This window comes from Bombina bombina, chromosome 2 (assembly GCF_027579735.1).
Source record: "Bombina bombina isolate aBomBom1 chromosome 2, aBomBom1.pri, whole genome shotgun sequence".
Taxonomy (NCBI): domain Eukaryota; kingdom Metazoa; phylum Chordata; class Amphibia; order Anura; family Bombinatoridae; genus Bombina; species Bombina bombina.
The window spans coordinates 145,293,879-145,316,795 of NC_069500.1; the positions used below are offsets into that span (position 1 = coordinate 145,293,879).

General features: G+C 38.6%; 2 non-coding genes across 2 annotated transcripts; both read right to left on the reverse strand.

The window, feature by feature from the left end:
- Positions 1 to 364: 364 nt before the first annotated feature.
- Positions 365 to 527, reverse strand: LOC128650542 (U1 spliceosomal RNA). The gene has a single exon (XR_008400837.1). It is a non-coding gene; the product is annotated as a U1 spliceosomal RNA (small nuclear RNA).
- Positions 528 to 9,648: 9,121 nt separating this feature from the next.
- LOC128650509 (U1 spliceosomal RNA) lies at positions 9,649 to 9,812 on the reverse strand. Its single transcript, XR_008400806.1, has one exon. It is a non-coding gene; the product is annotated as a U1 spliceosomal RNA (small nuclear RNA).
- Between the last annotated feature and the right edge of the window lie 13,105 nt (positions 9,813 to 22,917).

A 22,917-nucleotide genomic window follows, 5' to 3' on the forward strand; every position in this document is an offset into this window, starting at 1 on the left:
GCTAATCTTTTCAACAGTGTTAAACTGGGAGCTTCTAAGTAAGTTTTTAAAAGGTTTTATGCTGTATTTTTAGATCAGTATCTGTGCATATTCTTCTTTATAGTAATGTCTATTATATGCAGTTAAATGAAAATTGGTGTATACTGTCCCTTTAATCAGACAATAGGCTGCGCTGCTAGTGACCTATTGGCTCTGCCTTCAAAAATCAGTTGTGAAAAAAGCTGGCAAAACAATATGCACAGTCACTGTTAAGGTGCAAATTACAGGCGGAGAATTCACACTGTCAAGACAAGAGAGTTGCAAAGAATGAAATTGTGTTGTACACAGTAGCAGGGTAAGAAATCTATCATTTACAAAGAATAATCAGGGGAGAGCGCGAACGCAGTCCCTCACTACCACAAATTATGCAGTCAAGTTCCCACATTTGGGGAAATCGCAGGGGTCAGCACACCCGGAGTGCAATGGATGAGCCTCACCCTGGGAGAACCACCTTCATGATCATGGTATCTCCCCTGCCAGGTAAGTATGAGTTGTAGAGTCAATCGAGCAGACCACTGCTCCAGCGCTACTTGCTAAATATAAGGGAGCTCCTTTTCTTCCGCATATAGTTGACCAGAGGGATAAGTACATTCCAATGCTTCCTCCTCTAAATTGGATCAAACAAACCCTTTGAATCTTTCACTATGAAAAAAAACAAAAAAAACAGAAATCAGCACTCCCAGAATACACTGCAGCAAACATATTTGCATGTGATGATGTCACAAAGGCTGCCTGCTGTTTCTTCACAAGCATTATCACCCGTCTCATTGGTGTAAAAGAACTGAGCCGAACAGACATCTCACAGAGTATCACTGCCATTACAGCTGCACAACATCAGCTTCAGCACTCTGGTGGCACAGATGGTATTTAGGTAACTTAGCATTTGTTATCAAGCCCTCTGTAAGTAACACAGTTTCTATGTCACAAGCAACTGAACCAGGTGTAAGAACGATTCTCAGTCCAATAGTTTAGACACCTTGAGAGATTGTCCTACGTCTAATACTTTGCTCCTCAGAGGGGATTTATTTTATTTTTGTTTTCCTAATTTCCAAACACAGAACTTTTTGTCAATCAAAGGGACAATAAAGTCTAAAACAATGTCTAACTATTCAGATAGAACATGCAATTGTACACAACTTTCCAATTTACTTGATATCTAATTTACTTTGTTCTCTTCATATACTTTGTTGAAAAGCATACCTAGGTAGGCTCAGGAGCAGCAATGCACTGGTGGCAGCTAGCTGCTGACTGGTGGCTGCACATATATTACTCTTGTCATTGGCTCACCAGAATGAAGCAAATTTGATAACAGAAGTCATTTGGAAAGGTGTTTAGAACGGTATGACAGAGAAATGTGCAGTTTGTCTCCTTTATTTATTTATAGTTAAAGGGACAGTCTATGCTAAAATTGTTATTGTTTAAAAAGATAGATAATGCCTTTGCTACCCATTCCCCAGCTGTGCACAACCAACACTGTTAGATTAATATACTTTATTTTTTTCCCTTTATTATTATTATTAAAAAAAGAGAAATACACAAAGAATCGTTAATACGATGTCTCATATGATTATTACAATTAGGCAATACTCCTATAGTTGTCTATATATTCAGTCTACCTTCAATATTATTATTGATTTGGGGATCATTTTGTCTACAATCAACACCGGACAAAAACATCTTCAACAGTGTGAAATCCCATGGCAACTATCAACAAATGTATCCTTTTAGGACTTATATATCAATCCCACACAGATAAGATTGGGCCAGATAAGGGAATAGTTAATTAAGTTATATAAAGCACAGTGGTAAACATTTCATATATCTAGATTAATATACTTTATAACCTTTAAACCTCTGAATTTCTGCCTGTTTCAAGGGCTCTATTGACAGCCTCTTAATCACATGCTTTTGTATTTGCTTTTAACAACAGGAGACTGCTAGTTCATGTGGGCTATATTGATAACATTGTGTTCACGCCCGAGGAGTTATTTAAGATTTAGCACAACACAGCACTAATTGCAAGTCAATAGATAATAAATAAAAAGTCATGTGATCAGGGGGCTGTCATAAGAGGCTTAGATACAAGGTAATCACAGAAGTAAAAAGTATAGTAATAGAACTGTGCTGGGGAATTGGTAATAAAGGGATTATCTATCTTTTAAAACAATAAAAACTCTATTGTAGACTGTCCCTTTAAGTTTAAATGTAAAGCTCCGCTACTCTAACACCGGATAAACTCTTCCTTGTGTGCTAATAGACAGTGTGATTATGTTTGGTTGATGACAAAATTTCAATGTTGTCCTGTGTATGTCCATGCAAAATAGAATAGTATATCATGGATGTTAAGGGATTAATATAGGAAACAGCTAAGTAAACTATCTTTTACAATGAAAAATCAGGGGAAAGCGCGAACGCAGCCCCCCACTACCACAAATTATGCAGTCGAGTTTCCTGCATTTAGGGAAATCACAGGGGTCAGCACAACCGGTGAACCACCTTTTTTATTTTTTATTAATAAAATACATTTATTTATGAAACGTATAAAAGCAAAAAAACATCTCACTATATCATTTTACAAATTCCAGAAGTTGTATAAATTTAAACAGGCATGAAGAGAAAACAAGAAACTTTGCTATTTATCTATTATGATGGTTGTAGAGTTCTTTGTAGATACCTTTTGCCTTACTTAGGGCCTCTCTACTGAGTAGATATATATTATCCATATGAAGCCTATTCCTGGCCTGTAACAGTGCATCCTTAACACATGTGATTACCTGCCAGCATATTGTCCATTTAGCAGCATCTAATTCTTGTGTCTTAATCCCATGTATTACATTTTTAACATTAATAGTGTCCAGACCAAATGTCTTTAGCCACGGGAGGCTTCTTTTCCATACTCTCTGTGCGTAAGAACATTCCCACAGTGTATGTAAGGAGGTTTCTTCTCTTTGACACTGTTCCCGAACACATTTAGAGCTGTTTCCTATGTATCTTTGTATCAGTTTTGCTCTCAGTCGGCTAGATTTAGAGTTTTGCGGCCAAAGGGGTGCGTTAGCTACGCGTGTTCCCCCCCCCCCCCGCACCTTTTAAATAACGCTAGTATTTAGAGTTCTCTGAAGGGCTGCGTTAGGCTCCAAAAAGGGAGCGTACAGGCATATTTACCGCCACTTCAACTCTCAATACCAGCGTTGCTTACAGGAGCGGCTAGCTTGAAAAACGTGCTTGTGCACGATATCCCCATAGGAAACAATGGGGCAGTTTAGGCTGAAAAAAACCCTAACACCTGCAAAAAAGCAGCGTTCAGCTCCTAACGCAGCCCCATTGTTTCCTATGGGGAAACACTTTCTAAGTCTGCACCTAACACCCTAACATGAACCCCAAGTCTAAACACCCTTAACCTTACACTTATTAACCCCTAATCTGCCGCCCCCGCTATCGCTGACACCTGCATTATATTATTAACCCCTAATCTTCCGCTCCGTACACCGCCACAACCTACATTATACCTATGTACCCCTAATCTGCTGCCCTTAACATCGCCGACCCATATATTATATTTATTAACCCCTAATCTGCCGCCCCCAACGTCGCCGCTACCTACACTTATTAACCCCTAATCTGCCGACCAGACCTCGCCGCCACTATAATAAATGTATTAACCCCTAAACCGGAGCACTCCCCCCTCGCAAATCCTATAATAAATAGTATTAACCCCTAATCTGCCCCCCCTAACATCGCCAACACCTAACTTCAAGTATTAACCCCTAATCTGCTGACCGGACCTCACCGCTACTCTAATAAATGTATTAACCCCTAAAGCTAAGTCTAACCCTAACACCCCCCTAAATTAAATATAATTTTATTCTAACGAAATAAATTAAATATTATTAACTAAAGTCTTCCTATTTAAAACTAAATACTTACCTGTAAAATAAACCCTAATATAGCTACAATATAACGAATAATTATATTGTAGCTATTTTCGGATTTATATTTATTTTACAGGCAACTTTGTATTTATTTTAACTAGGTACAATAGCTATTAAATAGTTAAGAACTATTTAATAGCTACCTAGTTAAAATAATTACAAAATTACCTGTAAAATAACCTAAGTTAAAATTAAACCTTACACTACACTATCAATAAATAAATTAAATCAATTAACTACAAGTACCTACAATTAAATAAACTAAACTAAATTACAAAAAAAAAACCCACTAAATTACAAAAAATAAAAAAAGATTACAAGAATTTTAAGCTAATTACACCTACTCTAAGCCCCCTAATAAAATAACAAAGCCCCCCAAAATAAAAAAATTCCCTACCCTAATCTAAATTAAAATAGTTAACAGCTCTATTACCTTACCAGCCCTTAAAAGGGCTTTTTTTCGGGGCATGCCCCAAAGAAATCAGCTCTTTTGCCTGTAAAAAAAACACAATACCACCCCCCAACATTACAACCCACCACCCACATACCCCCACTCTAACCCAAACCCCCCTTAAATAAACCTAACTCTACCCCCCTGAAGATCTCCCTACCTTGCGTCGTCTTCACTCAGCCGAGCAGCGATGGACCAAAAGAAGACATCCGGAGCGGCAGAAGTCTTCATCCTATCCGGGCAGAATAGGACATCCGGACTGGCAAACATCTTCATCCAAGCAGCATCTTCTATCTTCATCCATCCGAAGAGGAGCGGCTCCATCTTCAAGACCTCCTGCGCGGAACATCCTCTTCTACCGACAACTACTGACGAATGAAGGTTCCTTTAAGTGACGTCATCCAAGATGGCGTCCCTCGAATTCCGATTGGCTGATAGGATTCTATCAGCCAATCGGAATTAAGGTAGGAAAAATCTGATTGGTTAATTGAATCAGCCAATCAGATTCAAGTTCAATCGGATTGGCTGATCCAATCAGATTGAGCTCGCATTCTATTGGCTGTTCCGATCAGCCAATAGAATGCGAGCTCAATCTGATTGGCTGATCTTTTCCAGAACTTTGAAAAGATAGTCGTGGCTTAGTCTGTCAAAAGCTTTCTCTTGGTCTAAGCTCATTAGTGCTAGGGGGATGCATCCCTCCTTGCAATATTCTAATATTTCCCTGATTAAGACAAGGTTCTCTGAAGTGGATCTGCCCGGTATTCCGCATGTCTGATCTGGGTGTGTGACCGTTTTGATTACCTGCTAAATGCGGTTAAAATTAAATTACTTTTGTCAGGATTTAATAGTTCGTGTTCAGTAAATTTATTGGTCTCCAATTTTTAAACTGTTGTTTACAACCCTTCTTTTTGTAGATTAATACAATCTGGCCCTCATACATTGTTTTTGTTAACAATCCTCTTTAGAGCACTTCCTGATATACATCTTTTAAATTTTCTTTTAATAGTTCCCAAAAGACAGAATAGAATTCTATTGATAGTCCGTCAGAACCCGGGCTTTTATTACAGTGCAGCTGTCCAATAGCTAATTCCATTTTTTTAATAGAAATAGGTTCTTCTAGATTCTGTTGTTGTTCTTTGTCTAACTCATTTTGGATCGCTGCACAAAAGTCCTCTATATCTGTGTCTGATGTGTATTGAGGCTTCTATAAGTTCTCATAGTACAGTCTAGTTAACTCAAGCATTTCGCTTGTGTCCTCTACTAGAATCCCATCTAAATTTTCCATTTTTGTGAACAGTGTTTTCTTTTTCCCAACTCTCTCAAAAAAGAACCTTGTACATTTCTCATCTTCCTCCTACTTTGAAAAATTATCTTTTTTGCCTTTTCCTTCTCTAGTGTTGCCACTTTTAATTTATATTCCTCAATTTCCTTTCCCACATCCCAGCCAGCTTGTGGTAGGTTATATAAACCTTGAAGTTTGTGAAGCCATCTATCACAGGCTTTTTTTGCACTGCTTGTTATCCATTTACATTGCTGAATGAAAAAGATTTTCGTTCTCTTTTTTATTTCTTCCCACCACTCACTTTTGCTGCTGAAGTCATCCTGAAGTGTCTTCCATTTTTCATATTGTTTTCTGTATTTTTCCTGTATTTGGGGGTTGAGTAACACAGTGTTATTTATTTTCCATGTCCCTTTGCCTTTGTTTACTGTCAGTGGCACTTTGATCACAGCATGCAGTTTCCTCTGATCTGTGAACCATGCTAATTTCAAGTCTGATTTCTCTACATTTATCCTTTGAAACTAGTATATAGTCAATCCGTGACTTTCTGTTCCCTGTATTATTGCTCCAAGTGTACCCTTCTGCATCTGGGTGGATCTTTCTAAAAGCATCTGTTAAAGACAGATCTTCCATTAGTTTCATGAGAGTAGTAGAGCTTTTGTCCAATGTTTTATTGTCCGGTGTATTACTTTGTCTGTCCTTTAGGTCATATATGCAGTTTAGATCTCCTGCCACAATTACATTGGTTCTTCCTGCAACATATAGTCTCAAAGTCTTTAACAGCTCTGTTCTGGAGTGAATTTCTGGAGCTGCATATACATTTATCATGTGGATTTTACTTCCCCTGTATTCTACAGTTACTCCCATAAATCGCCCTGGTATAATCTCATCTATGCCTTTAATAGAGAACTCGTTTTTAAAGAGTATCCCAATACCTGCTGTTCTGTTCTCATTGCAGCCTGACCAGCAAGATGGTCCTTGTTTCCAAAGATTTCTGTAGCTTTTGTAATCTCGGGAGTGTGTAATGCCGCATTCCTGTAAGAAAATCACATCACAGTCAGAGCTTTTACAGTCCTCCATTATAGCACAGCACTTCACCTTCTGGTTCATTCCTCTTACATTAACTGTCTGTATAGATAAGGACATTGGCCCCTATTTATCAAGGGCTGGCAGACCTGATCCGACACTGCGGATCAGTTCCGCCAGAGCTCGCTGAATACGGCGAGAAATACGCTCGCCGTATTCAGCATTGCACCAGCAGCTCACAAGAGCTGCTGGTGCAAAGCCGCCCCCTGCAGACTCGCGGCCAATCGGCCACCAGCAGGGGGTGTCAATCAACCCGATCGTACTCGATCGGGTTGATTTCCGGCGATGTGTATCTGCCTGCTCAGAGCAGGCGGACAGGTTATGGAGCAGCGGTCTTTGTGACCGCTGCTTCATAACTGCTGTTTCTGGCGAGCCTGTAGGCTCGCCTGAAACACGGGGCATCAAGCTCTATACGGAGCTTGAAAGATATGCCCCATTGTGTAAATCTTGTGGGTCTTTTGACGCTGCTTAGATTAGCTTTTTTTTCCTCCCAGCACTTTTCCTTCTCCCGGTCACCAAATGGCCTAATTTGGTGCATGTCTCATTCCCCTCCTCCTCCTCCTCCTCTCTCTCTTTTCTTTTGGAAGTTTTTGATTCAAACTCCATTTCCTTCTCTTCATCATCACTGGGAATTTCCTCTGCTTCTCCTTCACTGGAGAATTCTGCAAACATTTCTTCACTGTTATTTCTCCATGCAAGCTGTGTTGTTTTTTGCCTGGATCCCTGTGGTAATTCACTGTCTCCCCCTGACAGGCAGGCTGGTTCACTTTCAAAGTTATCAGGAGTTAAATCATTTTCATCACTAGCCTCTTTGGTTTGGCTGCTGGGGTCTGGTTTTTTCCCCCTTGTCTTTTGTAAACACTGTACTGTCTGCTGTCAGTTCACAAGCATTATCACCTGTCTCATTGTATGCAAAAGAACTGACCCGAACAGACATGTAATAGAGTATCACTGCCATCAGGGGCAAAACTACAGGGGGTGCAGAGGTCGCAATTGTGACTGATCACCTAAGGATGGGGGCCCAGCTTAAAAAAAAAAAAAAAATTTACAATAAAAAACGTTGACCTGCCACTGCTTGCACTGATATGTGAGTGTGACATGATGCTTCACTAGTGTCTCTGACTACAAGGGTTAGTGTTTATGTTTTACCTATTGGTGTTTATGTATGTGTGTGTATGTATGTGACTGTGTGTGTGTATATTTATGCATGTATGTATGTGTGTATGTTTGTGGAACCAGCAAATTACAGACCTTGTTACTACAGCATGGGGGAACGGGGGATAAACAGTGTCAGTCTATGCAGTACCACTATATACAGTATGGGGGGCTGGACCATGTCACAGACTACTGTGGTCACTTTATAAAGTACTGGGGCGGGTAGGGTCAGGCCAGCCATCTCACCGACAGATTACAGACTGTGTCACTGACTCACTATATACAGTACTGGTGGGTTAAACAGTGTCACTATATACAGTAATAGGGGGTCAGACCATCTCACAGACTGTGGGCACAGAGTACCTCCTTTTGCAGACATGTAATCTGATTCACTTTTTTTTCTGTGTTAAATGTAAAAAAACAACAACATATGTATCAAATTGGGGAGGGCTTCTTAGATTCTTGCACCTGGGCCCTCTGGCTTCTAGTTACGCCTCTGACTGCCATTATAGCTGCACAACATCAGCTTCAGCACTCCGGTGGCACAGATGGCATTTAAAGGGACAGTTTACCCAAAAAGTGTTCAATTTTTAAACACAATAGCAGGAATAATTTCGTATAGTGGTGCTGAACATTCTGTTTTAATCATGCTCTGTATTTAGAAATATTTTTTTTGAAATGTCTGTATACAATGCACTTTGCCTAAACCCCTTAGAAAATGTTCTGGCCGCACGGCCAGTTTGCTGTTACTCCCCCTTAGTGCATTGTGCATGTGCTGTCCTCTCCTAAAGCTTTTGCAACAAGCTGCCTGATAAGCTGTGCCTGACATTGTATAGCTGTTTACTTGCTCAGATGCCGTGGCTGCCCTGCATTGCCTGCTAAAAATTCCTATGTGTAATAAAAGTCAGAGCTTTGACTGCAGACATCGGCTCTGTAAGATTTATGAGACTGAAAACGGCAGTAGAACGGCAAGACAAGCAGAGAGATCACTTCAGCTAAACTTCTCACAGCGTGTAGTGAGCATATCAGGAGGACTACGTACTTACAACAAAACAGATTCTCACTGCAGAAATATAGAGGTAAGAATTTCAGGTCAAATGATGTCTGTGTTGGCACAAGTACGTAGTCCTCCTGATATGCTCAATACACGCTGTGAGAAGTTTAGCTGAAGTGATCTCTCTGCTTGTCTTGCCTTTCTTCAGCCTGTCCCAGTCTCATCAATCTTACAGAGCCAATGTCTGCAGTCAAAGCTCTGACTTTTATTACAGATAGGAATTTTTAAAAATGATGTATTTTTACAGTTTAGCAAGGATTAGAGAGGATTTGTTGTGCAGGCAAATTTCTAATGCTCATTTGACATAGGAATTTGCATTTAGCCTATGATTGGAGGTTGGGCGTGCTAGACTAAAGCACAGCTCAGCCCTTTCATGGGGGAGTGCCAGCACTGCGGATAATACTCACAGAAGCAGGAATAAAAAGCTAAAATTTGCTAAACATATAGTTAGCAAGTTTAACTATATATGTACTTTCCGAATAATTTATTTTCTGCATCCCAGGCATCTGAACAGGAAGAAAGAGCAATCCTCAGTCCAATAGTTTGGACATATACAACACAACACTTGAAAGCACGTGGCCAGGAGGGATGCAGAGAATGAAACGATGTTGTTTACAGCAATAGGTTAAGAAAACTATCATTAACAAAGAATAATCAGGGGAAAGCGCGAACGCAGTCCCCCACTACCACAAATTATGCAGTCGAGTCTCCCACATTTGGGGAAATCGCAAGGGTCAACCCAACCGAAGTGCAATGGATGAGCCTCGCCCTGGGAGAACCACCTTCATGATCATGGTATCTCCCCTGCCAGGTAAGTATGAGTTGTAGTGACAATCAGGCAGACTGCTTCTCCAGCGCTACTTGCTAAACATAAGGGAGCTTCTGTTCTTCCACGCACAGCTGACCGAGAGATAAATACATTCAAAAGCCTCCATGGTTAAGTGTCAGGCAAGCCCTCAGAATCTTTTATTATGACATAAAATCCTTTCGTTAATCAATGCCCATAAGAAAAGAAAAAATCCCAGAATACTTTGCTGCAAACGTATTTGCATGTGATGATATCACAAAGGCAGCCGATCCGCCTGCTGTTTCTTCTCAAGCATTTACACCCGTCTTTTTTCATGTGAAAGCAGCTGAGCCTAAGAGACCAGAGCCACCCTTGGCATTTGCTGGGCCATGGGCAAGACAACAACAAAACAAAGTAGAAAACTAAATAATAATATATTAATTTGCAAAGACACAAACCTTCTGATTAGGATTTTATTACAAAAAGCACAAATGCTAGATAGAATTGATATAAATGTGTAATGAGGAAGTGCCAGATAGTGTATAGCACTGTGAGAATGTGTCACAGACATACTAGATATAGCACCACAGTGAATTATCACAAGAAAAATGTGCCATAATAATTATTCCAGGTAAAGTGAACTATACCCAAGTATGATACAATAAAATGAGCCTGATAAGTTGGGTATGCAATGAAGTTACCTTCTAATGCAAGTTGCACAATATTAAAAAGTCATTAATAGCCAAAAATTTGCAGTGCTCGACAAATATGTTAAAAATGTATGAGCCGTATGTGTATATATATATATATATATATATATATATATATATATATATATATATATATATATATATATATATATATATATATACACACACACATATACATATATATATACACACACACACACATATATACATACATACAAAGTGGAGAAAAATCTAGCCCTAGGTGGAAGTTTACAAGGGATTTTTATTATTCCCAACTGGGAAACAACTAAGAAATACAAGGGGACAAACAAAGACACAAAAATACATTATGGCTGAGACAAGGTCAGAAATGGTGGATAAGATTAAACAGAGACAGAAATAGATATACACAGGAAACATAAAAACACGTATAGGGGTGGGGCTAAGAGACATAAGGACAGGCATAAAGATACGGCCAGGGAAAGAAATGGAGATATGTGCAGGAACAGGGATGAAAAACACAAAAGACAGAGAAAAACCATATATACACACAAATATATGTCATACAGACACCATGTAATTATAAGAGCATATGTGTATGTAGTGGGGCACGGGAATATACAGATACATACGGCTAGATTTAGAGTTGGGCGGTAGCCGTGAAAACCAGCGTTAGAGGCTCCTAACGCTGGTTTTTACCGCCCTCTGGTATTTGGAGCCAGTCATTAAAGGGTCTAACGCTCACTTTCCAGCCGCGACTTTTCCATACCGCAGATCCCCTTACGTCAATTGCGTATCCTATCTTTTCAATGGGATCTTTCTAACGCTGGTATTTAGAGTCGTGGCTGAAGTGAGCGTTAGAAATCTAACGACAAAACTCCAGCCGCAGAAAAAAGTCAGTAGTTAAGAGCTTTCTGGGCTAACGCCGGTTTATAAAGCTCTTAACTACTGTGCTCTAAAGTACACTAACACCCATAAACTACCTATGTACCCCTAAACCGAGGTCCCCCCACATCGCCGCCACTATATTTAAATTTTTTAACCCCTAATCTTCCGCTCCGTACACTGCCGCCAACTACGTTATCCCTATGTACCCCTAATCTGCTGCCCCTAACACCGCCGACCCCTATATTATATTTATTAACCCCTAATCTGCCCCCCACAACGTCGCCGCCAGCTACCTACAATAATTAACCCCTAATCTGCCGACCGGAGCTCACCGCTAGTATAATAAATGTATTAACCCCTAATCCGCCTGACTCCCGCCTCAATAACCCTATAATAAATAGTATTAACCCCTAATCTGCCCTCCCTAACATTGCCGACAGCTAACTTCAAGTATTAACCCCTAATCTGCTGACCGGAGCTCACTGATACTCTAATAAATGGATTATCCCCTAAAGCTAAGTCTAACCCTAACACTAACACCCCCCTAAGTTAAATATAATTTTTATCTAACGAAATAAATTAAGTCTTATTAAATAAATTATTCCTATTTAAATCTAAATACTTACCTGTAAAATAAATCCTAATATAACTACAATGTAAAATAAATCCTAATATAACTACAATATAAATTATAATTATATCTTAGCTATTTTAGGATTAATATTTATTTTACAGGCAACTTTGTAATTATTTTAACCAGGTACAATAGCTATTAAATAGTTAAGAACTATTTAATAGCTACCTAGTTAAAATAATTACAAAATTACCTGTAAAATAAATCCTAACCTAAGTTACAATTAAACCTAACACTACACTATCAATAAATTAAATAAACTACCTACAATTATCTACAATTAAACCTAACACTACACTATCAATAAATAAATTAAATACAATTCCTACAAATAAATACAATTAAATAAACTAAGTTACAAAAAATAAAAAAATATTTACAAACATTAGAACAAAATTACAACAATTTTAAACTAATTACACCTACTCTAAGCCCCCTAATAAAATAACAAAGACCCCCAAAATAAAATAATGCCCTACCCTATTCTAAATTACAAAAGTTCAAAGCTCTTTTACCTTACCAGCCCTTAAAAGGGCCCTTTGCGGGGCATGCCCCAAAGAATTCAGCTCTTTTGCCTGTAAAAAAAAACATACAATACCCCCCCCCAACATTACAACCCACCACCCACATACCCCTAATCTAACCCAAACCCCCCTTAAATAAACCTAACACTAAGCCCCTGAAGATCTTCCTACCTTGTCTTCACCATGCCAGGTATCACCGATCGTTCCAGGCTCCGAAATCTTCATCCAAGCCCAAGCGAGGGCTAGACATCCATCATCCGGCTGAAGTCTTCTATCAAGCGACGGCTGAAGAAGTCCAGAAGAGGCTCCAAAGTCTTCATCCTATCCGGGAAGAAGAGTAGATCCGGACCGGCAACCATCTTCTTCCAAGTGGCATCTTCTATCTTCATCCGATGACGACCGGCTCCATCTTGAAGACCTCCACCGCGGACCCATCTTCTTCTTCCGACGACTTCCCGACGAATGACGGTTCCTTTAAGGGACGTCATCCAAGATGGCGTCCCTCGAATTCCGATTGACTGATAGGATTCTATCAGCCAATCGGAATTAAGGTAGGAAAATTCTGATTGGCTGATGGAATCAGCCAATCAGAATCAAGTTCAATCCGATTGGCTGATCCGATCAGCCAATCAGATTGAGCTCGCATTCTATTGGCTGATCGGAACAGCCAATAGAATGCGAGCTCAATCTGATTGGCTGATTGAACCCCGGATAGGATGAAGACTTTGGAGCCTCTTCTGGACTTCTTCAGCCGTCGCTTGATAGAAGACTTCAGCCGGATGATGGATGTCTAGCCCTCGCTTGGGCTTGGATGAAGATTTCGGAGCCTGGAACGATCGGTGATACCTGGCATGGTGAAGACAAGGTAGGAAGATCTTCAGGGGCTTAGTGTTAGGTTTATTTAAGGGGGGTTTGGGTTAGATTAGAGGTATGTGGGTGGTGGGTTGTAATGTTGGGGGGGGGGTATTGTATGTTTTTTTTTACAGGCAAAAGAGCTGAATTCTTTGGGGCATGCCCCGCAAAGGGCCCTTTTAAGGGCTGGTAATATAAAAGAGCTTTGAACTTTTGTAATTTAGAATAGGGTAGGGCATTTTTTTATTTTGGGGGTCTTTGTTATTTTATTAGGGGGCTTAGAGTAGGTGTAATTAGTTTAAAATTGTTGTAATTTTTTTCTAATGTTTGCAAATATTTTTTTATTTTTTGTAACTTAGTTCTTTTTTATTTTTTGTACTTTAGTTAGTTTATTTAATTGTATTTATTTGTAGGAATTGTATTTAATTTATTTATTGATAGTGTAGTGTTAGGTTTAATTGTAACTTAGGTTAGGATTTATTTTACAGGTAATTTTGTAATTATTTTAACTAGGTAGCTATTAAATAGTTCTTATTTTTCTACCTTAATAGTTCTTAACTATTTAATAGCTAATGTACCTGGTTAAAATAAATACAAAGTTGCCTGTAAAATAAATATTAATCCTAAAATAGCTACAATATAATTATAATTTATATTGTAGCTATATTAGGGTTTATTTTACAGGTAAGTATTTAGATTTAAATAAGAATAATTTATTTAATAAGAGTTAATTTATTTCGAATTATATTTAACTTAGGGGGGTGTTAGTGTTAGGGTTAGACTTAGCTTTAGGGGTTAATACATTTATTATAGTAGCGGTGAGCTCCGATCGGCAGATTAGGGGTTAATTATTGTAGGTAGCTGGCGGCGACGTTGTGGGGGGCAGATTAGGGGTTAATAAATATAATATAGGGGTCGGCGGTGTTAGGGGCAGCAGATTAGGGGTACATAGGGATAACGTAGTTGGCGGCAGTGTACGGAGCGGAAGATTAGGGGTTAATAAATATAATATAGGGGTCGGCGGTGTTAGGGGCAGCAGATTAGGGGTACATAACTATAATGTATGCTGCGGCGGTGTACGGAGCGGCAGATTAGGGGTTAATAATAATATGCAGGTGTCAGCGATAGCGGGGGCAGAAGATTAGGGGTTAATAAGTGTAAGGTTAGGGGTGTTTAGACTCGGGGTACATGTTAGAGTGTTAGGTGCAGACGTAGGAAGTGTTTCCCCATAGAAAACAATGGGGCTGCGTTAAGAGCTGAACGCTGCTTTTTTCAGCTCAAACTGCCCCATTGTTTTCTATGGGGATATCGTGCACGAGCACGTTTTTGAAGCTGGCCGCGTCCGTAAGCACCGCTGGTATCTAGAGTTGCAGTGGCGTTAAATTATGCTCTACGCTCCCTTTTTGGAGCCTAACGCACTGAAAACCCAGCCATTCTGTGAACTCTAAATACCAGCGGTATTTAAAAGGTGCGGAGGAAAAAAAGCACGCGTAGCTAACGCACCCCTTTGGCCGCAGAACTCTAAATCTAGCCGTTAATTAGCTGTGCAGGTAAACAGACACAAGTGGACAACTGTCCATATACAACTGGGAAGGTCCAATAAACAAAAGGCAGCAGAGTTAACACCTTAGTTGCTGGAAGGAGCTGTTTACATTGCATTTTGCAGACACACCTGCTTCTTATATTACTCTCCATCTTACAGAAAAATGTTCATATGCGCATATGCATTTTTAATAGTTCATGTATGATTTTTTTATGAATGATTATGTATTCGTACCAATTTAGTATTTAAATTTCCTACAGAGCTCTGTTACAAATTGTCTATTATATTAAACTGTATATATATATATTTATTTGCATTTCCAGTGTTTTCTCTACTTAGAAGGTTGATTAATCATCATATCGTTAATATTGGCCATCATAGATAAATTTGTCCTTAAATATACACTTTTTATGCTACAAATAATCATTAGTGCTGTAATCCTTATCACAATTTTTGAATGAAATTAGACCATTGACTAAATAAGTCAATACTGGTTGAATGTTTTTAAGTAATCACACAGCTGTTTTTTAATAACTTTTAACACATTATTACGTAAGAGAGGAAAACTCTAGTTTATTGTTAAAGGAGCACCATCTAGTCCATTGAATTTATACGGTTTAACTAAAGTACATACTTTTTTCACGCATATTAAAGATATATCACTTAATTAGTTTTTAAGTAAGCACATTTTTATTATAACACTAACACCCATACACATTTTTTATTGAGAAAAACAACACATCACACAAAGAAGCGAATAAACGGCTAGATTACGAGTTTTGCGGTATGAGTAAAAAAGCAGCATTAAGGCTCATAACGCTGCTTTTTTACTACTGCTGGTATTACGAGCCTTGCAGGTTTAGGGGCACCGCACACTCTTTTGGCTGTATCGCAAATTAACTTACGCAATTTGCGTAAAGTCTTTTTTCAATGGGACTTCCATAGCGCCGGTATTACAAGCTTTTTCTGGGAGGCCAAAAAATGAGCAGTACAGCCTATCCCGCAAGTTTCATAACGCATTCTAAAGTCAGTAGTTAGGAGTTTTACGTTACAGAGTTGTAGCATAAAACTCATAACTAAAGTGTTAAAAAGTACACTAACACCCATAAACTACCTATTAACCCCTAAACCGAGGCCCTCCCGCATCGCAAACACTAAAATAAAATGAAAACCCCTAATTTGCCGCCCCCAACGTCGCTGCCACTATACTAAATTTATTAACCCCTAAACCTAAATCTAACCCTAACACCCCCTAACAAAAATAATTCAAATAAATCTAAATTTAGTTAACTATTAATAACTAAATAATTCCTATTAAAAACTAAATAGGATTGAGCTCGCATTCTTTTGGCTGTTTCAATCAGCCAATAGAATGCAAGCTCAATCCTATTGGCTGAACCTTAATTCCGATTGGCTGATAGAATTCTATCAGCCAATCGGAATCTAAAAGACGCCATCTTGGATGACGTGACTTAAAGGAACCTTCATTCGTAGGGTAGTCGTCGGAAGAAGAGGATGCTCCGCGTCGGATGTCTTAAAGATGGATCCGCTCAGCGCTGGATGGATGAAGATAGAAGATGCCGTCTGGATGAAGACTTCTGCCCGTCTGGAGGACCACTTCTCCCGCCTTGAATGAAGACTTCTCTTGGCTTTGTTGAGGACTTCTTGCCGTTTTGCTGAGGAATTCTCCCGGCTTTGTTGAGGATGGATGTCGGCTCTTCAAAACTGTAAGTGGATGTTCAGGGGCTAGTGTTAGGTTTTTTTAAGGGTTTATTGGGTGGGTTTTATTTTTAGGTTAGGGCTTTGGGCTGCAATAGAGCTAAATGCCCTTTTAAGGGCAATGCCCATCCAAATGCCCTTTTCAGGGCAATGGGGAGCTTAGTTTTTTTAGTTAGGATTTTATTTGGGGGGTTGGTTGTGTGGGTGGTGGGTTTTACTGTTGGGGGGTTGTTTTTATTTTTTTTTACAGGTAAAAGAGCTGATTTCTTTGGGGCAATGACCCACAAAAGGCCCTTTTAAGGGCTATTGGTAGTTTAGTTTAGGCTAGGGTTTTTTTTATTTTGGGGGGGCTTTTTTATTTTGATAGGGCTATTAGATTAGGTGTAATTAGTTTAAATATATTGTAATTTGTTTATTTATTTTGAGTAATTTAGTGTTTGTTTTTTGTAATTTAGGTAATTGTATTTAATTTAGGCAATTGTATTTAATTTAGGTAATTTATTTAATTGTAGTGTAAGCTTAGGTGTTAGTGTAAGACAGGTTAGGTTTTATTTTACAGGTAAATTAGTATTTATTTTAGCTAGGTAGTTAGTAAATAGTTAATAACTATTTAGTAACTATTCTACCTAGTTAGAATAAATACAAACTTGCAGTGTAAAATAAAAATAAACCCTAAGCTAGATACAATGTAACTATTAGTTATATTGTAGCTATCTTAGGGTTTATTTTACAGGTTAGTATTTAGTTTTAAATAGGAATTATTTAGGTAATGATAGTAGGTTCTCTTTAGATTTATTTTAATTATATTTAAGTTAGGGGGTGTTAGGGTTAGACTTAGATATAGGGGTTAATAAATTTAGTATATTGGCGGCGACGTTAGGGGCAGCAGATTAGGGGTTAATAAATGTACGTAGGTGGCGGCGATGTTAGGGACAGCAGATTAGGGGTTAATAATATTTAACTAGTGTTTACGATGCAGGAGTGCGGCAGTTTAGGGGTTAATATGTTTATTCTAGTGGCGGCGATGTCCGGAGCAGCAGATTAGGGGTTAATATTTTTATTTTAGTGTTTGCGATGCGGGAGGGCCTCGGTTTAGGGGTTAATAGGTAGTTTATGGGTGTTAGTGTACTTTTTAGCACTTTAGTTATGAGTTTTATGCTACGGCTTTGTAGTGTAAAACTCATAACTACTGACTTTAGAATGCGATACGAATCTTGCGGGATAGGCTGTACCGCTCACTTTTTGGCCTAAAATAATACCGGCGCAATGGAAGTCCCATTGAAAAAAAAAGACTTTACGAAAATTACGTAAGTTAATTTGCGGTGTGGCCAAAAAAGGCTTGTAATAGCAGCGGTAGTAAAAAAGCAGCGTTATGAGGCTTAACGCTGCTTTTTTACTCATAACGCAAAACTCGTAATCTTGCTGTTAGGGTTTATTTTACAGGTATTTAGTTTGAAGTAGGAATTATTTATTTATTAATAGTAGGTTTTATTTAGATTTATTTTAATTATATTTAAGTTAGGGGGTGTTAGGGTTAGACTTAGGTTTAGGGGTTAATAAATTTAGTATAGTGGCGACGATGTTGGGGGTGGCAGATTAGGGGTTAATAAATGGAGGTAGGTGGCAGCGATGTTGGGGACGGCAGATTAGGGGTTAATAATTTTTAACTAGTGTTTGTGATGCGGGAGTGCGGCAGTTTAGGGGTTAATGTTTATTATAGTGGCAACGACGTTAGGGGCGGCAGATTAGGAGTTAATAAGTGTAGGTAGGTGGCGGCGACATTGGGGCGGGAGATTAGGGGTTAATAAATATAATGTAGGCGTCAGCGATGTTGGGGGCAGCAGATTAGGGGTTACTAAGTATAATGTAGGTTGCGGCGATGTCCGGGGCAGCAGATTAGGGGATAATAAATATAATGAAGGTGTCAGTGATGTTGGGGGTGGCAGATTAGGGGTTAATAAGTGTAAGATTAGGGGTGTTTAGACTCGGGGTTCATGTTAGGGTTAAACATAAATTTCAAATAAATAATGAGAGAAGTCACGGCTAAAAATAATAGCTGTGAAAAAGAATGACAAGGCAGCACTCAAATCGCATTAAAGGGCCATTATACACACTTTTTCTTTGCATAAATGGTTTGTAGATGATCTATTTACATAGCCCATAAAGTTGTTTTTTTTTTAAAAAATGTATAATTTTGCTTATTTTTAAATAACATTGCTCTGACTTTCAGACAAAAGAATAAAGGTCTTTTAAAGAAATTGGTGGCTGGAGTTTCTTGGAATTCATGCATTTCAGACTCCTAACCAAGCCCCAAAGTTTTATTTGAATACCGTCAGCTACCTTCTCCAGCTTGCTTCTGTTTGTGTAAAGAGTCTTTTCATATGCAAAAGAAGGGGGAGGGGGGGGGAGTGTCTTATTTCCCACTTGCAGTGGGCTTTCCAACTGCCTTTTCAACAGAGCTAAACTGAAAGCTTCTAAGTACGTTTTTAAACCATTTTATACTGGATTTTTATATCAGTATCTGTGCATCTTATTATTTATAGTAGTGTCTATTACATGCCGTTATATGAAAATGAGTGTATACTGTCCCTTTAAACAAGTGGTTTATTTGCTAAACCTACGCATGTCAGAGACATAATTATACCCCAAAACCAAGTGTGTAGTTAAAAGGAGTGTAATATATAAACCAGGCCTGGTTAGCAAATAATACCTATCACATAATCGTATAAATACCGTTATAACATATAAATGCCATATTGTAACAAAACATTCTGCCTGCTACAAACATTAATGTGAAAGATACAGTTTTGCAACAATTGCTTCAATATAGACACAGTTACCAAATGTCCACAAATAACAGAGCACTTAGTGTGATTCACACGCTCCGTATTATGAGGATGTTGCAAAGACACAGTTCCAGCGTTTCTGATTGGAAAACCAGCTTAAATTACAGAACAAGCAGCCTCACCACAATCACGGTAGAAAGTTCCAGTGTATGATCCAAACACAGCCTAAATAATTACCACTCGATCCATCTTAAAGGCTATGGACGCTCCATACCGGATCCTTGGTAATTCTCCAGTAGAGCTGCAACAACTAATCATTATAATCGATAATAATCGATTATGAAAATAGTTGTCAACGAATCTCATAATCGATTAGTTGGTTTGCAATTAGTTGGTCTGTGCACAACACCAGCTGCTTCACTCCAATGAGCTCCTGCACATGGTATTGTGTTTTATGGTAATGTCCTTAGCCTAAAGGACGTCTACAGACGTCTACTTTTCACTTTTTCAGGACAGTATACGTTTACAACCACCCCTGGCTTATGTGCAACCCAGATATAATAGTCATCATTTGGATTGTTTATATTAAATCTGGTGATTTGGAACTATGCTTTTCATGATATAGTGCTGAGCTTGTTATTTACACCTTGCCCCTAGATTGATGGGAGTTATTTAAATTGATATGCACTATTATCTGTTTGCACAATTATTAGCGTATTGCTACAGCCTTTTCTCTGCTGCATGAAATATAGCTGCAAACAGAGAACCAGCCTTAGCCAGAAGCATGTGGACATGTTGAGATTTTTGCATTTCAATGCAAAGTTTCTGAAAGAGTGAATAACAGAATGTTATTAACAGTGATAGTCTAACTCTTTCTAGTTCTACCTCTTTTTAAACAGTTTGTGGTTTTGTTTTGTTTGATTATAAAACTGTGCAATACAATTTACACCCAAGGTGAAGAAAATTCTTTCAAGTAGATACCCATATAGGAGAGAGAAGTATCATTAAGATAAAAAGTAGTACAATAAAACTTATGTTCCTCCTACAGTAATAAATTGATGGCAAGTAACAAAATTTGCAGTGTGCGCCAATTACTTCCTCAATATCAAGTCTCTCTGGGGGGGTTTTCTTGTTTAGGAGATACTTTTAGGAGGGTACTTAGGGGGATAAAATATGGTAACACAATGGGAGGATGGCAACAGTTCTGAGGGGGTACAAGAGGCCAAGCACCTATTTTCTCTCCAGCTCAGCAGCCTCAGTTCATTTAGTCCTCCCTAGCCACATTATACCCTCATCAGCATGACATCAAAAGAGGGCACCTGCGTTTTCCAAAGTGAAACAAATGAAAGATGAATGAAAGAAATAGAAGTTCCTACCTCCCCTTTCTCCCCTCTCCTTTGGCTTCTCCTTACCCCAGGATCCTTCTAGGTTTTCTCCACTTTAGCTTCCTTTATGGGGGTTGAAGACCTCTCAAATAGAGGCAGCTCTGCAGCTCTAGGGTGAACCGCTCTCTCACTCTCAGGCACCAAAGAACCCCAGCGTTAGTCGGCAGCTTCCAGCCACAGGAAAGCCGCTAGACTCTTCTTGTGCTACTATTGTTGCAGCAGCCTGCGTGGTCTCCCACACCACAGCGCTTCCCTTGCCGTTCTCTCCCCAGGATGCGGGTGTCAGCTCCCTGATGCCCTCACCCGCCGTAGCGCAATGACACTCCTCGCCCTCCCGGGGAAAAAACCTCCAATGGGCACGCTCCACTCCCAGCCTCTGTTGCAGATGCGGCTTTCTCTCTGACGCCGTCCTGTCTGCACTTCACCTGGGCTAGCGCTGATTATGCTGTGTGGTGACGCAACAGCGCACTTCCCCACCACTTTTTTTTTTTGTAATATTTTCTGTGTTCAACTGCAGAAAAATGCGTTTTTTTTGTTTTCTTTTTGTGTGGAATAGTCACTGTAAAATTCTCATGCCTGAATTCTGTATAATTATTGAACAGATGGATAACATGCGCAATATGGGTTTAAGTAGGGACCAAACAATCACGGTCACAAAGTATATTATTTGAAGAAGGTACATTCATGAAACAGAATGATATTATGTTTGTATTTTTGACTAATAAGGGTTAAACACTATATTCCCTCTTGCACATCTATGGAACAGTTGGTCAGCACATGCTCTATGGGCTTGAGTATAGAAGTAAACAATCACTGCTATATATTGTTTGAATAAGACATATTTACTCAATAGAATGATATTATGTCTGTATCTCTGGTTAAGAAGGGTTAAACACCATATGCAAATCTATCTTGTGTTTATACGCTTAAGCATAGAACAGTTAGTCACTGTATTATTGGCTGTAATATACACAATCACTGGATAAGAGTATATTAAGTATAAACTTGTATTTTCTTTTTTTTTGTGTGGAAAAGTCACTGTTTTAATATAAAGTTTAAATCTTGCACATCTATGGAACAGTTGGTCAGCACATGCTCTATAGGTTTGAGTATAGAATTAAATAATCACTGTTATATATTGTTTGAAGAAGACATATTTACTCAATAGAATGATATTATGTCTGTTTCTTTGGTTAATAAGGGTTAAACACCATATGCAAACCTACTGTGTGTTTATATGTTTAAGTATAGAACAGTTAGTCACTGTATTATTGGCTGTAATATGCACAATCACTGGATAAGACTATATTAAGTATAAGTTGTTTTTTTTGTTTTTTGTTTTTTCTCCCTCTCCCTTCTCTCTCCCGCTCCCTCCTCTCCTTCTTAAATCGGCGCTTACTCTTCCTCCTTTATTCTTTTTTTGGGTAGTTGAAGAATGGTAAAGGTTTTAACCTGGAATGTAGGGGGGATTCATTCCCCAGTCAAAAGGAAAGCAATTTTAAATTATTTAGGTAAAAGTAACTTTGATATAGCTTGTCTTCAGGAAACCCATTTGTCAGATAAAGAGCACAATAAAATTAAAGCAAAATGGATGGGAGAGTCTTTTTTTTCTTCTTATAATAAACCATCTAGAGGAGTAATGATCCTATTTCATACGAAATTTGATTATAAAACTCTAAGAGTCTTAAAGGATAAAGAAGGGAGGTATTTAATTATCAGGCTTATTATACAGAACCAGGAATATTTACTGGTTAATATTTATGGTCCAAATAACTCTGATGAAAGGTTTTGGAGGTCATTAATTAAAATTGTATGCAAATTTTCTAAAGCTAAATTGTTATTAACAGGTGACTTTAATCTGACTCCTAACTCTTATTTGGATAGGAGGAAAATGGGTCCGGACAGAAATAAGGGCAAATATAAACCTTCTCAGATTAAATTCGAGAAAAAGATTTTTGGTTTATTGTCTGAGGCTTTAAACGTAGTGGATATATGGAGACTTTTGAATCCCAGTAATTTGGAATATACCTGCTGTTCAAAATCACATAATACTCTCTCAAGATTGGATATGTTCCTCATCTCTGAATCTTTGGTAACTAGAATTGAGAAGTGCAATA